The sequence below is a fragment of the Cervus canadensis genome, chromosome 14 (assembly GCF_019320065.1).
Source record: "Cervus canadensis isolate Bull #8, Minnesota chromosome 14, ASM1932006v1, whole genome shotgun sequence".
NCBI lineage: Eukaryota > Metazoa > Chordata > Mammalia > Artiodactyla > Cervidae > Cervus > Cervus canadensis.
The window spans coordinates 38,845,702-38,862,700 of NC_057399.1; positions in this window are offsets into that span (position 1 = coordinate 38,845,702).

Sequence of the window (16,999 nt, forward strand, 5' to 3'; positions counted from 1 at the left end):
TTTCAGAAGAGATAATTATTTTTAAAAGGGCATATGGACAATGTATGTAGTGCATTGAGTTTAAAATTATTTGACAAGGTTATCTTCAGAGAAGAACATAATGTATCTGTTCTTGTAATTGTTTGTTGCCTTCGTGGTTCATGCTTCTGACCTGCCCTATCATTCCAGCTCTTAATAAAACCTTTATTTTAATTGTCATTATGTGAAGGAAGTATAAAATGTTCAAGATAATTTGGTCACTTATATTGAACTAAATTGTTGTGGCATATTATAAGTGTTTAGTTGTGACACTGTTTCTGTTTATACAAACACCCTATAAAGTTTGCACAAAATTTTTAGGATGAAATGGAAGTATGGGTGGACATGCATGTACTTGCACATATGTGTATTATATTTTTTTAGATATAAAATCACAGCATAGGATCAAAAATATAACTGATATATAGAGTTCATGTTTATCATTCTCCATTCTGATACTGCTTTAATTTTAGTTTATCTCATAATGGAAAAACACAAAAAAAGGTAAAATATTGAGATTCTGCATTTAAATTTTATAATTTAAGTAGCTCTTTTTATTTAAAAATATCTGGAGACATAGTTTGAAGATGTGGTGAATAAAATGCTTATGTTCAGCTCTTTGTAAAGCAGAAACTAACACAACATTGTAAATCAACTGTACTCCAATTAAAAAAAAGCAGAGTTCCTTTAAAAATACAAACTGATATACTAAATACTGGATGTCTTATTTTATTAATATGTAGGAAATGTGGTCAACAAAGACTCCCTAGTTTTTGAGAGGAAAAAACATTGCATGTCTCAAAGTAGACTACTCATCATTAGAGACTGTTTATGTGTTTAGATAACAGTTCTGTGTCTATTTCCAGAAAGGATCTGATATTAAAACTTTTGATAAGAAAAATCTAGGAGATGAATCTCCCAAGATCTAGATAGCTGTGGAAATGAACAAAAATTTAGTAGTAGCTCAGATGAAGACATATCAATTTTTCAACTTCCAGGTATCCTACTTATCTGTACCAAGTATTTTAGCCAGACTTTTTGGTGACAGAACTAGATTTATAATTTCATTGAATGTATTTTTTTCTTAGCAGGAAATGGAAAACAAAACATACTTGGATTTAATACTGGGTGTGAGACAGAAATAAATAATACTGCATGATCTCACTTATGGGAGGAATCTTAAAAAAAAAATACAGAAATTACATTAGTGCTTGCCAGGAGCAGGGTGAATGAAATGGTTATTACTGAAGAATATATGCAAAGAATATATACATTCAGTTATCAGATGAATGAATTCTGAGGATCTAATGTGCAGCATAGTAACTTTACTTAGCAATACTGTGCTGTCTGTGCATGTTTGAGAAAACAGTTGCTAAGTCATGTCTTACTCTTTGCAACCCCATGAGCTGTAGCCCTCAGGCTCCCCAGTTTGTGGGATTTTCAGGCAAGAATACTGGAGCGGGTTCCCATTTTGTTCTCCAGGGGATCTTTCAGACCCAGGGATGGAAACCACATCTCCTGCATCTCCTGCATTGGCAGGTGGATTCTCTACCACTGAGCCATCTGGGAAGCCTTCACTGTGTTGTATACTTGAAAGTTACTGAGTTCAGTTCAGTCACTCAGTCGTGTCTGACTCTTTGCAACCCCATGGAGTGCAGCACGCCAGGCTTCACTGTCCATCACCAACTCCCAGAGCTTGCTCAAACTCATGTCCTTGGAGTCGAGGATGCCACCCAACCATCTCATCCTCTGCTGTCCCCTTCTCCTCCTGCCTTCAATCTTTCCCAGCATCAGGACTTTTTCCAATGAGTCTGTTCTTCACATTAGATGGCCAAAGTATTGGACCTTCAGCTTCAGCATCAGTCCATCCAATGAATATTCAGGACTGATTTCCCTTAGGACTGACTGGTTTGATCTCCTTGCAGTCCAAGGGACTCTCAAGAGTCTTCTCCAACACCACAGTTCAAAAGCATCAGTTCTTCAGTGTTCAGCTTTCTTTACAGTCCAACTCTCACATCCATACATGACTACTGGAAAAAACAATAACCTACTATACGGACCTTTGTCAACAAAGTAATGTCTCTGTTTTTAACATGCTGTCAAGATTGGTCATAGCTTTTCTTCCAAAGAGCAAGTGTCTTTTAATTTCTTGGCTGCAGTCACCATCTGCAGTGATTTTGGATCCCAAGAAAATAAAGTCTGTCACTGTTTCCATTGTTTCCCCATCTATTTGCTGTGAAGTGATGAGACTAGATGCAGTGATTGTAGTTTTTTGAATGCTGAGTGTTAAGCCAGCTTTTCCACTCTCCTCTTTCACTTTCATCAAGAGGCTTGTTATGTATTCTTCACTTTCTAAACAGACAAAATGGTAACTATGTAAGATAATGGATGTGTTAATTAATATTATTGTGGTAATCATTTCACGGTGTGTGTGTGTGTGTGTGTGTGTATTCACATTGTATCACTGAAACTTGTGTAATGGTATGTGTTAATTATATCTCAGTAAAGCTTAGAAAAACAAGTGTCACTGAGCACATTTTAATTTTACTTAAATATATTTTAATATACATCTAATCATATGAGAACTTTATTATTAGGATGAGTTAAATATATAAAAATATAATCAGCTTCTTCCTTCCCATTAAACACTAGTATCTTCCTCATGCTGTGATTTACACTGCATAAATTATATCTCTTTAATCTAATGACCGGTTTGACCTCTAAAAAAGTCTTTCTCACATTTTTTTTTCACATATCCTCTCTTCTAACTATGTACTGATAAGCTCTGTCAGACAACCAATAATTTTGTCATGGAATCAATAATTTTTAAACACTACTTTAAGGGATTATTTTTTCCCTAAGTTTTTCACTGGAAAGAGAAGATATTGTATCTTTGCTGTTTTTCACAAAAAATCTTAAGATGTTGTATAAGTTAATTTAAATTTGCATCAGTAGGTTTGTTGGCATTCTATTCTCATTTAAGCTGAGAAATAATTTATTTTGTATAAAATATCTCAAAAGAAAAAAGTATAGAAGTGAGACATACTCCACAAATACATTACACTAGTAGAAAAAAATATATGTAGTCAAATTTCAAAAGAATAGTTTTTCATTATTCAAATATTATTTTGCTAGTGGCCATGCTGATTTTCACCTTCAATTTATTAATTGGAAGGATGTGATTGGTACTTGTCAGTGTGAAATATCCAGTTCTCTGAGGATGTACAGAAGACCACTTGGGATTACATGATTTTTAAAAATTAATATAACATTTTGTAAATAAAAAATTTCAAACACTAGTATTATTTTAACTAGAAAAGTCATTTTAAATTTCTTATTATGTATACATTTTGTACAGTTTGTTTTTAAGAGAATTTGACTATGTAGCTGATTGTTTCACCAAGTATCATGAAATACATTTATAAATGTCTTTTTCTGAACTTCAGGTGCCAAACAACAAATGCTATTTTAAGTATTTTGAAAATCAGTTTGTTTCCCTAAATATTATCAAATGTGTATGTGTATTTTATTTTAAGCACTCTCTCTAATAAACATATTGTACTCAAATATGTGCGTGTGTGCTAAGTTGCTTTAGTACTCTCCGACTCTTTGTGACCCTGTGGACTGTAGCTCACCAGGCCCCTCTGTCCATGGAATTCCTGAATGGGTTGAATACTGAAATGGGTTGCCATGCGCTCCTCCTGGGTATCTTTCCAACCCAAGGATAGAACCCACATCTCTATGTCTTCTCCTTTGGCAGGTGGGTTCTTTACCACTAGCTCCATCTGGAAAGCCCATTGTACTCAAATACTTAGTCCTAATAAATCTCACAAATTAAATGAATAAATGTAGTCATCTATAAGTTTTCATGAACACTCTGTGTTTTAAAAGTTAGATAAATTTTTTTCTTAACATCACTAGTCTAAAATAAATTAACAAGTATTATTAGTTGGAATAAAAATAATTGTAATTTTTAATGTTATTATTTTACATAGTTTAAATACCAAATATCCAAATTTGTTTCCTAAGTTTATAAAAAATACTAGAGCTATAGATCTGATTTACCATACTTATATACTTTCTCAGGGTGTTAAATCCTTATACAGGCTTCTCTGTCCATGGGATTCTCAGACAAGAATACTGGAGTGGGTTGCTGTGCCCTCCTCCAGGGGATCTTCCCAACGTAGGGATTTAACCCAGGTCTCCCACATTGCAATTGGGAAACACCAGGGAAACCATCTGAACCACCAGGGAAGCCCATGTTATATAATAGCAATTTAATTTAGGGTAGGGTTAGAATTACAGATAAGAATGGTTTGGTGTGAGTTTTCTAGTGTACTTAGATTAACTAGATATTGGATTTTTGATCTGACCATGGAATGTAGAAATACAAGTATCTAGCATGATTTCCCTGTGATCACAATAAACAGATGGAAACTGGTGTTATACATTCTATGCAAATGTGGAGCTAAATAGCATATGGAAAACCAGAATTCCTTTTACAGGCTGTCCTTTGACCTCAGATGTAATCCTTTTCTTTTTTTTTAACTGCCTTGGACTTTATCTCCTAATTAATATAGATGAACAACAGTAACTCTGGCCTAGGATGCTTTACCACTTTATTAGATTTAACCGACTTATTTAACATTGGTTCAACTTTAAATTATTTAAATCATGTCTGTTCTTAACAAATGTATTCCATAGCCTATATAGGCAAGAATCTCACTTATACAAAAGTGTAGTTTTTATTTTCTTGTATCTTAGTTAGTAATCTGGTCACTTTTGCAAGGACATGTAAAAATGGTTAATAACTATTTAACATTATAAAAAGTTAAAGGAAAAATGGTTTCATAGATAACTCTGTGACTATATGATGACTATTGTGAACTAATTATTTAAATGTGCTTTCATAAGTATGCCTCCATGTTTTCAAGAGTCTGCCCATCCTCACAAACACCTTTCCCACTGAAACTGGTGTTTAAAAAATAACTGAAACTTACAATATATCCTAGCAAGTTTTTAGCCATTAAACAGTGCACATGGCTCTCTTGGGCTTCCCAGGTAGCTCAACTGGTGAAGAATCTGCCTGCAATGCAGGAGAACCCAGTTCAATTCCTGAGTCGGGAAGATCCCCTGGAGAAGAGATAAACTACCCACTTCAGTTTTCTTGGGCTTCTCTCATGGCTCAGACAGTACAGAATCTGCCTACAATGCAGAAGACCTGGGTTCAATCCCTGGGTTGGGGAGATCCCCTAGAGGAGGGCATGGCAACCTACTCCAGTATTCTAGCCTAGAGAATCCCCATGGACAGAGGAGCCTGGAGGGCTACAGTCCCTGGAGTTGCAAAGAGTCAGACATGACTGAACAGCTAAGTACAGCACAGCTCAGCTTGGCTCTCTTGGGGGCTTCCCAGGTGTCAATGGTAAAGAACCTGCCTGCCAAGCAAGAGACACCAGAAATGTGGGCCTGATCCCTGGGTCAAAAGGATTTCCTGGAGTAGGAAATGACAACCCACTCCAGTATTCTTTCCTGAGAAATCCCTGGAGACAGGAACCTAGTGGGCTAAAGCCGATGACGTCCAAAGAGTTGGACACAGACTGAGCAACTAACAACACACGCATGGTTCTCTAGTTACCAGCCCCATTCTTGAAAGATTTCTTTGTTTCCTATGATTCCATCCTCTTTTTCCTTAAAACTTTATGTTTTTTCCTCCAATCTCTTCAATTATACCTTCTCTTAAAATTTTTCTCTTAAAAATTTATCACCAATTCAATGGACATGAATTTGAGCAAACTCAGGGAGATAGTGGAGGACAGAGGATCCTGGTGTACTACAAGTCCATGGATCGCAAAAAGTGACTGAACAACAACAACAAATTTAAGTTGCTAATATTCCTTAAAATTCTGATCTGGCCCTCCTTCAATCCCAGTTGCCATCTACATAGTTGTGTTTCATATTGAGAAAGATAAACCAGTCCCTGATATGCAGGAGTTGGGCTGGTAATGTCATTCAGACGCTGGTATTTCTACAGTTTGGCACTCTCAGTTAGGTCCTGGTATTCTCTTGCTGAGCAGAAACTATTTCATAGAACAGCAATGTCAGATAAGGCTATTCCGTGACCATACTGTTTCAAGACAAAAGTAACAACACTCATAGTGATGTCCGAATACAGATAAAACTGAAGTGTTCTCTGCCAGAAAATGTCAAGTAAACCTGGCTAAAATAAGTCACTGACTGTTCCTTTACCAATTCAGTTTAGGTGTGCTCTAATCTCCCTTCCCTATAGATTTTTTTTTTTTTTAAGATGCCATAGTTTTTCCTTTATTGCCTAATAACATCTCATGCCGAGGAAAACACTGCTTTCATTAATTGTTTCCTTACTAACATAACACAAGTCCAAATATTTTAATAAGTATTTTATAACATCCACTTACTGAGGTGGCCTATGGTTCCCCATGATGTGTGTAATACTTTGCTGCAAATAATAATCAGTTGAACTTGTTCAGTAAGAGGTGTGGTTGAAGGTGATTGATAATGTCTGTAAAACTCCATACCTTTCTATGTATGCTTTTACACCTGTATGTTTAGGACTCTGAGTGATATAACTCAAGCAAAACTCTTATCCAAAGGCAAAAATTCACTGAATTATTATTTGCTAGGCTTTGTTTTGTTTTTTTAAACCTACATGGTTCTCAGACATACCAATTTCAACATGCCAAATTAAACAAATTGTTATCTCCTCCAGAGAAGCACTTTCTCTTACATTTCCTATTCTGTTGAAGAAACCTCTTATATGGGCAGAAACCCAAAATGTAGTTTTGACAGCTGCCCAACTAATTACATGCAACTTTCATTCTTTAGAATCTGAATATCTCCTTTCACTTTACATTGCCACTGGTGCTTCTCAGATTCAGGTCCTCATTATTTCTTATCATAGTAGCCAACTGACAGTACTAATTAATGTACCGTGCTGTTTTGTCCTACCATGGCAGATGCCTAAGTGATCTTTCTAAGAGGTTAAACCCATCAGCTCACTTTTTTATATAAAATCCTCCAATTTTGTCTCAAGCTTACAGGATTAAATTCAAATCTCTTAGGAGAATTTGCAAGAAAAAATCATTATCAGGCCTTTGGCTTCTTCATATGCATCTCAAGTAATTTGCAAAAGAACATTCAGGCCATTGTTACTATACTTTCTGCACATTCATATTGTTATCCTTATGAACTTATTTTCTACTTATTTTGTTGAAATGTAGTTAACATAGAACAGAAGATAAAGATGCTAAGTGTTCAGTTTGATGAGCTTTGATGTTTTTCTGTACCCATGTACCACCAAGTAAAATAAGAAAATTTTGCCATGTCCCTTTCTATCTATTTATTTATTTTGCTTTGATTCTGCAACCACTTTCTAATTTTTGTCACATTAAATTAATTTTGATTGTTCTTGAACTTTATATGCATACAGTATGGGCCCTTTCAGTTGAACTCCTTGCATTTAATAAAGTGTGTACAGGATTCATTATTTAATGACTCCATGGAAAAGCAATTCAATGTCATTTGCATGGTTCTATTTTTGGAAACTATGCAGTTTCAATAGTTTATTTTTATATTTTATATGGTAACTGCACTGTCTTAATGAAATTTTGTACCAAGACTTCAAATGAAGTGATTTAAATACTCTAATTTTTTTTATTATATAATTTTAAAGATATTCTAGGTCTTTTACATTTCCTTATCAAGCTTAAAATGAACTTGTTAATTTTTTCAAAAAATTCTATTAGAATTTAGATTACAAGTGCATTGAATCTATGAAACATTGTTGAAGGATCTTATCCATGAGTATAGTATATCTCTTCAAATATTTAGGCTTCTGCAAATTTTTGTCAACAATATTTCATAGATTTCAAGACAAGGAGTTTAATTTTATTTTAAACAATTGCCAGTATTTTATTTTAAGCTATTTTTAATGATATTTTAATTTTATATTTTAATTATTAATGACTAACCATTCATTTTTTTTCTTTGATGGCTTAATCTTATATGTTTTTCTTGCATGTCTTGATCTAATGAACTTATTTGTTTTAGATTTCTGTTGATTCTACCGGGGTGTCTCCATATACAATGATGCTGTTGCTAAATAATTAGTGTTGGTTCTTCCTTTCTCATCTTTATTACTTTTATTTGCATGTATTTGCCTATTCAAACTGCCTAGATTCCCCTGTACAAGTCTGAACAGAAGTATTGATTAAGGCTTCCTTGCCTTGGTCCCAGTCTTAAAGGTAATATAGTCAGTCTCTCATGAAGGTGTTAGCTGTGGGTTTTAAAAATATTCCCTTAATTAAGTGAAGAACACTTCCTTCCATTTCTGTTTGCTAAAGGTTTTTACCATGAATGAGTGTGAATATTGCCAAATACTTTTATTTTAATCTATTGAGATGATCCTGCTTTTTTTTTCTATTTTACTCTGATAATGAGTTACACTGACTTTCCAAATTCAAACCTACTTTGTGTTTTCGTGAAGAAACATAATTCATCACAATGTATCTACTTTATATAGCTAGATTGGATTTGCAGGTAGCTGGTGAAGAATGGTTATGCGTGTTAATAATGATGTTGAGTTTTAGTTTTCTTTCCTTGTAATACCTTTTTTGTCTTATTTTGCATTAGAATTTTCCTAACATCAGAAAATAAATTGAGAACTTTCCTGTTTTTCTTTTTTGCAATAACTTTTGTAAATTTATCACTTAATCCTTGAAAAGCTTAAAAAATGAATTGTAAATGTATCTGCTAATTCAATTCCTGTGGTAATATGGGTGAAAAACTTCAAATTGAGCTAAATGCACTTCTATCTGCTACATTAACTTGGAAGTATGTGGTTGATAAAGGCTTAGTGGTACTTGCCTCAAACATTAGGGCAAGATATATGCCAGAAAAGGTATATTTTCATTTCTCTCAAATGACAAATGGAGTACTTTTATTTCATGATTACCAATCATCTTATTTTCTCTGACTAATGGCATGATAGTACCACTGTCCAGTCAGTGGATGTCTGTAGATATCATCTCATCAACACTCCTTTGCCCCCTCAAAAATACATTTACAAACTGTGATCCTACTCTAGGGATTTTATTTTATAGCAAATAAGCAAATAATCTTTCATTTATTTACCTGATACTTACATATGAATGCATGGAGAGAGATTGTGGTGTCTTGAATACTGGTCTTAATTCCATTAAATTGTCTGTACTGTATGTCTAATTCCCCTACCATTCTTGCTTACCCTCTACTTGTTCTGGTGTGCTCAGATCTACCTATGCCTCCTTTATTATGATTCAAAAACTCAGAGTGCTTTTTCCTCTAGTAATATGTAATTTTTCAAATATACTATCTCATAATTGGGGCTAGTAGTAAAGAACCTGCCTGTCAATGAAGGAGATGGAAGGGAAGGAGATGGAAGGGACTTGAACTCAATCCCGGAGTTGGGAAAATACCCTGGAGGAGGGCACAGCAACCCATTCCAGTATTCTTGCCTAAAGAATCCTATGGACAGAGGAGCCTGGTGGGCTACAGTCCATCAGGATGCAAAGAATCAGAAATGACTGAAGTGACTGAGCACAAGAGCATCTCATTATTAAGGTTACATTAAATAATGTCATTTATCATTTATGTAGAGATTTTATGTGAAAGTAGGAATTGAAGTGAATTTCCATTTATCATGTATTGGTTGTCTTAAGGCACTCAAAAATGTTTTACACTGTGCAAAGAATTTCAGAATATCTTTACATACACTATTTTATTATAAACATTCAAAGGTTTTGATGAAGTTCTCTCTGTACCATAGGAAGTAAGAGCTAGAAATGTTGTTAATGAAAATATTTGACATTCTTAGTTTAAAAACTTAACGGAGTATGAGTAGTGTATTTTTTTCTATCTTTTCAAGGCATAAGTTCAGTTCAGTTCAGTCAAACAGTTGTGTCCAACTCTTTGCGACCCCATGGACTGCAGCATGCCAGGCTTCACTGTCCATCACCAACTCCCAGAGCTTGCTGAAACTCATGTCCATCGAGTTGGGGATGCCATCCAACCATCTCATTTTCTGTTGTCCCCTTTTCCTCCTGCCTTAAATCTTTCCCAGCATCAGAATCTTTTCAAATGAGTCAGCTCTTCTCATCAGGTGGCCAAAGTATTGGAGCTTTGGCTTCAGCATCAGTCCATCCAATGAATATTCAGGACTGATTTCCTTTAGGGCTGACTGGTTGGATCTCCTTGCAGTCCAAGGCACTCTCAAGAGTCTTCTCCAACACCACAGTTCAAAAGCATCAGTTCTTCAGTGCTCAGCTTTCTTTATAGTCCAACTCTCACATCCATACAAAACCAGTGGAAAAACTGTAGTTTTGACTAAAACATACCTTTGTAGGCAAAGTAATGTCTCTGCTTTTTAATACATTGTCTAGATTGGTCATAGCTTTTCTTCCAAGGAGCAAGCATCTTTTAATTTCATGGCTGCTGTACCATCTAGAGTGATTTTTGAGGCCCCAAAATAAAGTCTGTCACTGTTTCCATTGTTTCCTCATCTATTTGCATGAAGTGACGGGACCAGATGCCATGATCTTAGTTTTTTGAATATTAAGTTTTAAGCCAGCTTTTTCACTTTCCTCTTTCACTTTGATCAAGAGGCTCTTTAGTTACTCTTCGCTTTCTGACATAAGGGTGGTGTTATCTGCATATCTGAGGTTATTTATATTTCTCCCAGCAATTGATTCCAGCTTGTGCTTCAACCAGCCTGGCATTTTGCATGATGTACTATGCATATAAGTTAAATAAGCAGGGTGACATTATACAGCCTTGCCATCATCCTCTCCCAATTTCGAACCAGTCCATTGTTCCATATCTGGTTCTAACTGTTGCTTCTTGACCTGCATACTGATTTCTCAGGAGGCAGGTAAGGTGGTCTGGTATTGCTGTCTCTTGAAGGATTTTCCACAGCTTGTTTTGATCCACACAGTCAAATGCTTTGGCATAGTCAATAAAACAAGAATAGATGTATTTCTGGAACACTCTTGATTTTTCTAGGATAAAAAGGATGTTGGCAATTTGATCTCTGGTTCCTCTGTCTTTTATAATCCAGCTTGAACATCTGGAACTGCCTTGAGAATTTTGAGCATTACTTTGCTAGCAAGTGAGATGAGTGCAATAGTGCTGTAGTTTGAAAATACTTTGGCATTGCCTTTCTTTGGGATTGGAATGAAAACTGACCTTTTCCTGTTTTGTGGCCATTGCTGAGTTTTCCAAATATGCTGGTATATTGAGTGCAGCACTTTCACAGCATCATCTTTTAGGATTTGAAATAGCTCAACTGGAATTCCATTACCTCCACTAGCTTTGTTCGTAGTGATGCTTTCTAAGGCCCACTTGACTTTGCATTCCAGGATGTGTGGCTCTAGGAGAGTGATCACACCATTGTGGTTATCTGGGTCATTAAGATCTTTTTTTGTACAGTTCTTCCGTGTATTCTTGCCATCGCTTCTTAGTATCTTCTGCTTCTTTTAGGTCCATATGGTTTCTATCTTTATTGTGCCTATCTTTGCATGAAATATTTCCTTGGTATCTCAAATTTTCTTGGAGAGATCTCCAGTCTGTCCCATTCTATTGTTTATCTATTTCTTTGCATTGATCACTGAGGAAGGCTTTCATTTCTCTCCTTGCTATTCTTTGGAACTCTGCACTCAGATGGGTATATCTTTCCAAAAGATATACTTCCTTTTCCTTTTGTTTGTCTTCTTTTCTCAGCTATTTTAAGGCCTCCTCGGACAACCATTTTGCTTTTTTGCATTTCTTTTTCTTGGGGTTGGTCTTGATTACTGCCTCCTATACCATATCATGAACCTCTGTCCATAGTTCTTCAGACACTCTGTCTATCAGATCTTATCCCTTGAGTCTGTCTGTCACATCCACTGTATAGTCATAGAGGAGTTGATTTAGGTCTTATCTGAATGGTCTAGTGGTTTTCCCTACTTTCTTCAATTTAAGTCTGAATTTTGCAATAATGGTTTCATGATCTGAACCACAGTCATCTCCTAGTCTTGTTTTTGCTGACTGTATAGAGCTTCTCCATCTTCAACTGTAAAGAATATAATCAATCTGATTTCAGTATTGACTGTCTGGTGATGTCCATATGTAGAGTCATCCCTTGTGTTGTTTGAAGAGGATGTTTGCTATGACCAGGCATTCTCTTGGCAAACTCTGTTAGCCTTTGTCCTGCTTCATTTTGTACTCCAAGACCAATCGTGCCTGTTACTCCAGGTATCTCTTGACTTCCTACTTTTGCATTCCAGTCCCCTATGGTGAAAAGGACATCTTTTTTGGTGTTAGTTCTAGAAGGTCTTGTAAATTATCATTGAACCATTCAACTTCAGCCTCTTTGGCATTAGTGGTTGGGACTTAGACTTGGATTACTGTGATATTGAATGGTTTGCCCTAGAAATGAACAAAGATCATTTCTGTCATTTTTGAGATTGCACCCACATACCGCATTTCAGATTCCTGTTGACTATGAGCGATACTCCATTTCTTCTAAGGATTCTTGCCCACAGTTGTAGATATAATGGTCATCTGAATTTAATTCACCCATTTCTGTCCATTTAAGTTCACTGATTCCTGAAATGTTGATGTTCACTTTTGCCATCTCCAATTTGACTACTTCCAATTTACCTTAATTCATGGACCTAACATTCCAGGTTGCTATACAATATTGTTCCTATGCAATTTCAAGGCATATGTTCTTTTTACATTTTGGAAGCTCAAGTGCAGATTTGCCTCATTTCACTGAATGGAAACTATGAATTTCAAATGGTGTTAACTCTCTGAGCTCTATTTTGCTGAGTGTCACATACCCACTTAAAATCAACTAAATAGTTAAGTAAAATTTTGTTTTTATATGTAGCCACTGTTTTCACACATTATTATTTATTTTCATTTAAATATTCTGATCTTGTTTTCAACCTAATATGGTAATTCAAATTTGATCAGTGATTGTATGCTCTGTAAATCTTTAAAGTAGATTTAACTTAATCCAATCTAATCTAAATCTATAAATATACAACCATATTTTAGTTATATAATTATAGTTTAGGTACTAATTGACTCTCCTTAGATGACAGAAACTCTGCAAAATCTTTTTCACACTTCAGCAGATGATCACAGTACCCAATTTAACCAGTTATTTTTGCTTTCCTGTTGAACAATAAGCAGTTTTTAGAATAGTTGACTTCACAATTAGTCAAGAAATTCCCTAATTCTGTTAGACAAGGTTGACATTTCCAAAGGGCTTTGGACAGTGTAAATCTAAGCTGGAGAATCTCTTTGAAGAAATTTTAGTTCTTCTAATGTGAAATGCTTTGAAAACAATAAAATATTAATATTTAGACCCAGATTGTTGATAAAAAAACAAAGATAGAAGTACATGCAGTTGACTCTTAAACAACATAGGCTTGAAATGCACAAGCTGACTTCTCCATGAATTTTTTCAGTAATAAATACTACAGTACTATATCATTCATGCCAGTTGAACCCATGGTTGTTTAAATTTGTTTCTGTGGAGCTATGGATATGAAGGACCAAATGTAAGTTTTACATGACTGCATTGGTAGATCACTGCCCACAATCCATGCATTGTTCAAGGGTAAACTGTACTTAGTATTACAGCTGTTCATGTTTGACCTTGAAAGTAGGAAAACACATAGGAAAAAGGAAGCCTCGGAATAAAACTTATAAGATGTATTTAAAGTAGGGACATTAAGAAAAAAGAAAGCATCCTAGGAGACAAACAGTTAGTGCAGTAATAACAGAGAAAACAACATGGATGGCAATATAGAAAATTATTTACTCTTTGTCAATCCCTGCCCAGGAACTTTTCATACATTTTATTATGTAATCATGACAAAAATCCCACGTGAGAAATATTTTATTTCCATTTTATAGCTATTTTAAAGGAGACTGTATGAATTAAACTGAAGTGCATGTGGGCAGGCATGCATGCTTAGTTGCTCAGTCATGTTCAGCTCTTTGCTACTCTTTGAAATGTAGCCCACCAGGCTGCTCTGTCCATGGGATTTTTTAAGGCAAGAATACTGGAGTGAGTTGTCATTTCCTCTTCCAGGGGATCTTCCCAACCCGGGGATCTAACCCGCATCTCCTGTGTCTCCTGCATTGCAGGCAGATTCTTTATCAGCTGAACCCACCCGGAAGCCCCTTAAACTAAAGTAACTAAACTTAAATATTTTGTATGAAGTGTAGCTGAGTTTGGGCCCTAGAAAGACTTGAGTACGCAGTATGTGGGTGCAAACTCACTCTGTTGAACAGCTTTAATAGTATTACCTGAAACTATACAAAGGGTGTATTTTAATAGACTGAGAGGCAAACAATCTAATTATTGGGATTAAATATACAGCAGATGAGGAAAGATAGTTACCCTGCAAAGACCTTTCAGTGAAGTTTGAGAGTTAATACAGGATGGTTGTCAACAATGTACGTTTTTAAAAAAAGTATTTAAGATGTGAAATATATTAAATATAGAAGAAATCAAAGAGGGTACAAATATAATTTAAACATCCCATAGGAAGCAACATAAAATTAATTCTAGGGACCATTCTTTTTTGAGATAAAAACATGCAGTTTTGTAAAGGTCACATATTGAACTGATATATTAGGAGGATGACAGTTTTAATTCCAAATAACTCAATTCAGTGGTCATATTTAAGACAATCTTTTTCCATTGCCACTTACAAGCAGAGACCTAATAGTTCCATGAAAGAGTACAAGCACCAATGCCTTAAATTATTTTTTGCTTTCACAAGAGCTTATAAACATTAATTTATGCAAATTAGATATTGTTATTTTATCAACTCTATGCTAAATTTGTAATAAGAAATTATTAAAAAATTGAATGATTCCAATGTTTAAATATCTATGAATGTTTCTCATTTACACTGATATTTTTAACAATACTGATTCTCAGGAATAGAGGTTTTATTAGCACTTGAGTTAAACACATTTTTTTAGATAAAAGAAATGTATTTGTCAGTATGCTTGCACAGCTCTTTGATCTCCCTGTAGAACATATTCTATAGTTAATTTGTCTTACTGCAAATTTCTCTTTAAAATATTTCATAGGTTATTTTAAGACAATGGATAATGTCTTTTCTATTAGTTAAGAAGTTTTGTCACATCTTATGCACATGATATATTGAAAGGTATCAACCCTAAGGATATTTTGGCTTTAAAACCTCATTAAATGTGACTTTTTCTATGTTTGGGGGCTTTATATTTATTTTCTGCCTCATAAAAAAAGATATTAAAATGAAAATACATTTAATGTGCTGATTCAGAAATAATTGTGTTCTTTTATGAAATATAAAACATAAACTGAAATGCCAGGAATAATTTAAAACATTAAAAATAGTACCACCCAGATGTAATACCAGGCACAAATTCTCTAGCCCAGTAGCATTCCCTTGAGAGACGTTTACCATCATTAAGTATATAAACCTTAATGCTCAATGAGGACTTCCACAAAATGGTCATATGCAAAGTGACTGCGTTTTAAATCAATGCCTGAATTTTAAACCATCCAGCCTAGTGACTTTCACCTTGGAGATCAGAACTGGAAGTACTGATTAGGTTTCCACCATATGTAATTTTAATTTATGAGGCATTCATCCCTAAACAAGCAGTCACACAGGCTTGTGTTACTTTCAGTTATTTAGGCAGTTATTCTCCAAATATTCTCACCTCTTTGAAGCAACCCTCCTGACACAGGCTAAACTTCCTGGATAAGACCTTCATTCATAAGCAAAATGACTTATGGAACTTGAACCATAAGAAATGTGCACTTGCAAATGTCAAGTTTAGTAAAATATCACATAATGTACTAAAACAAATATGATGTTTTATTCGTGTTGATTACATATGCTATGTCCTGTAAACTACTTTTTATTAAAAAAAAGAAAAAAGAAAGAAAATGAGAGGCATTATACCATGAAAATAGGTATAATGTCCTATAGATTTCATTATCTTTAAGGAATATGTTTCAATATATGGATGTATTTTTATGGTGTATTCTATTATTCTGCTATTTATCTTTTTTTTTCCTGGTTAAATTCTGCAATAATACTTTCTTATAAATATATTTTCACGTTCTTGTCTAATTATCTCCTCAGGATGAATTTCTAGAAATAAAATATCTGTCAAAGACTATGCATATTTTAAACTTAGACCCTCATTTTGAAGCTGCATCACCCAAAGGCAGCTTCTTTTCACACTAATATGAGATTGCCCTTTCCCCACATTTTAGTTCAGGGAGAAATGATTCATTCTTTAAAACATTCCAACTATGATTTGTTAAAAGATGCATCCAACTGTTTCTTTTAAATTGCATTTATCTGATTATTAATGGGGGTAATGTCTCTTCATAGTCAGTTTTGGATAGTATCTCACTTCTCTTACAGATATGTAGTAATAAAGTAAATTTATGTTTTGCATGTGAGCTATTTCAGTTCAGTTCAGTCACTCAGTCATGTCCAACTCTTTGCTACCCCACAGACTACAGCATGTCAGGCCTCCCTGTCCATCACCAACTCCCAGAGTTTACCCAAACTCATGTCCATTGACTTGGTGATGCCATCCAACCATTTCATCCTCTGTCATCCCCTTCTCCTCCTTACCTCAATCTTACCCAGCATCAGGGTCTTTTCAAATGAGTCAGCTCTTCGCATCAGGTGGCCAAAGTATTGGAGTTTCAGCTTCAGGATCAGTCCTTCCAATGAACACTCAGGACTGATCTCCTTTAGTATGGACTGGTTGGATCTCCTTGCAGTCCAAGTGACTCTCAAGAGTCTTCTCCAGCAACACAGTTCAAAAGTATTGATTCTCTGGCACTCAGCTTTCTTTATAGTCCAACTCTCACATCCATACATGACAACTG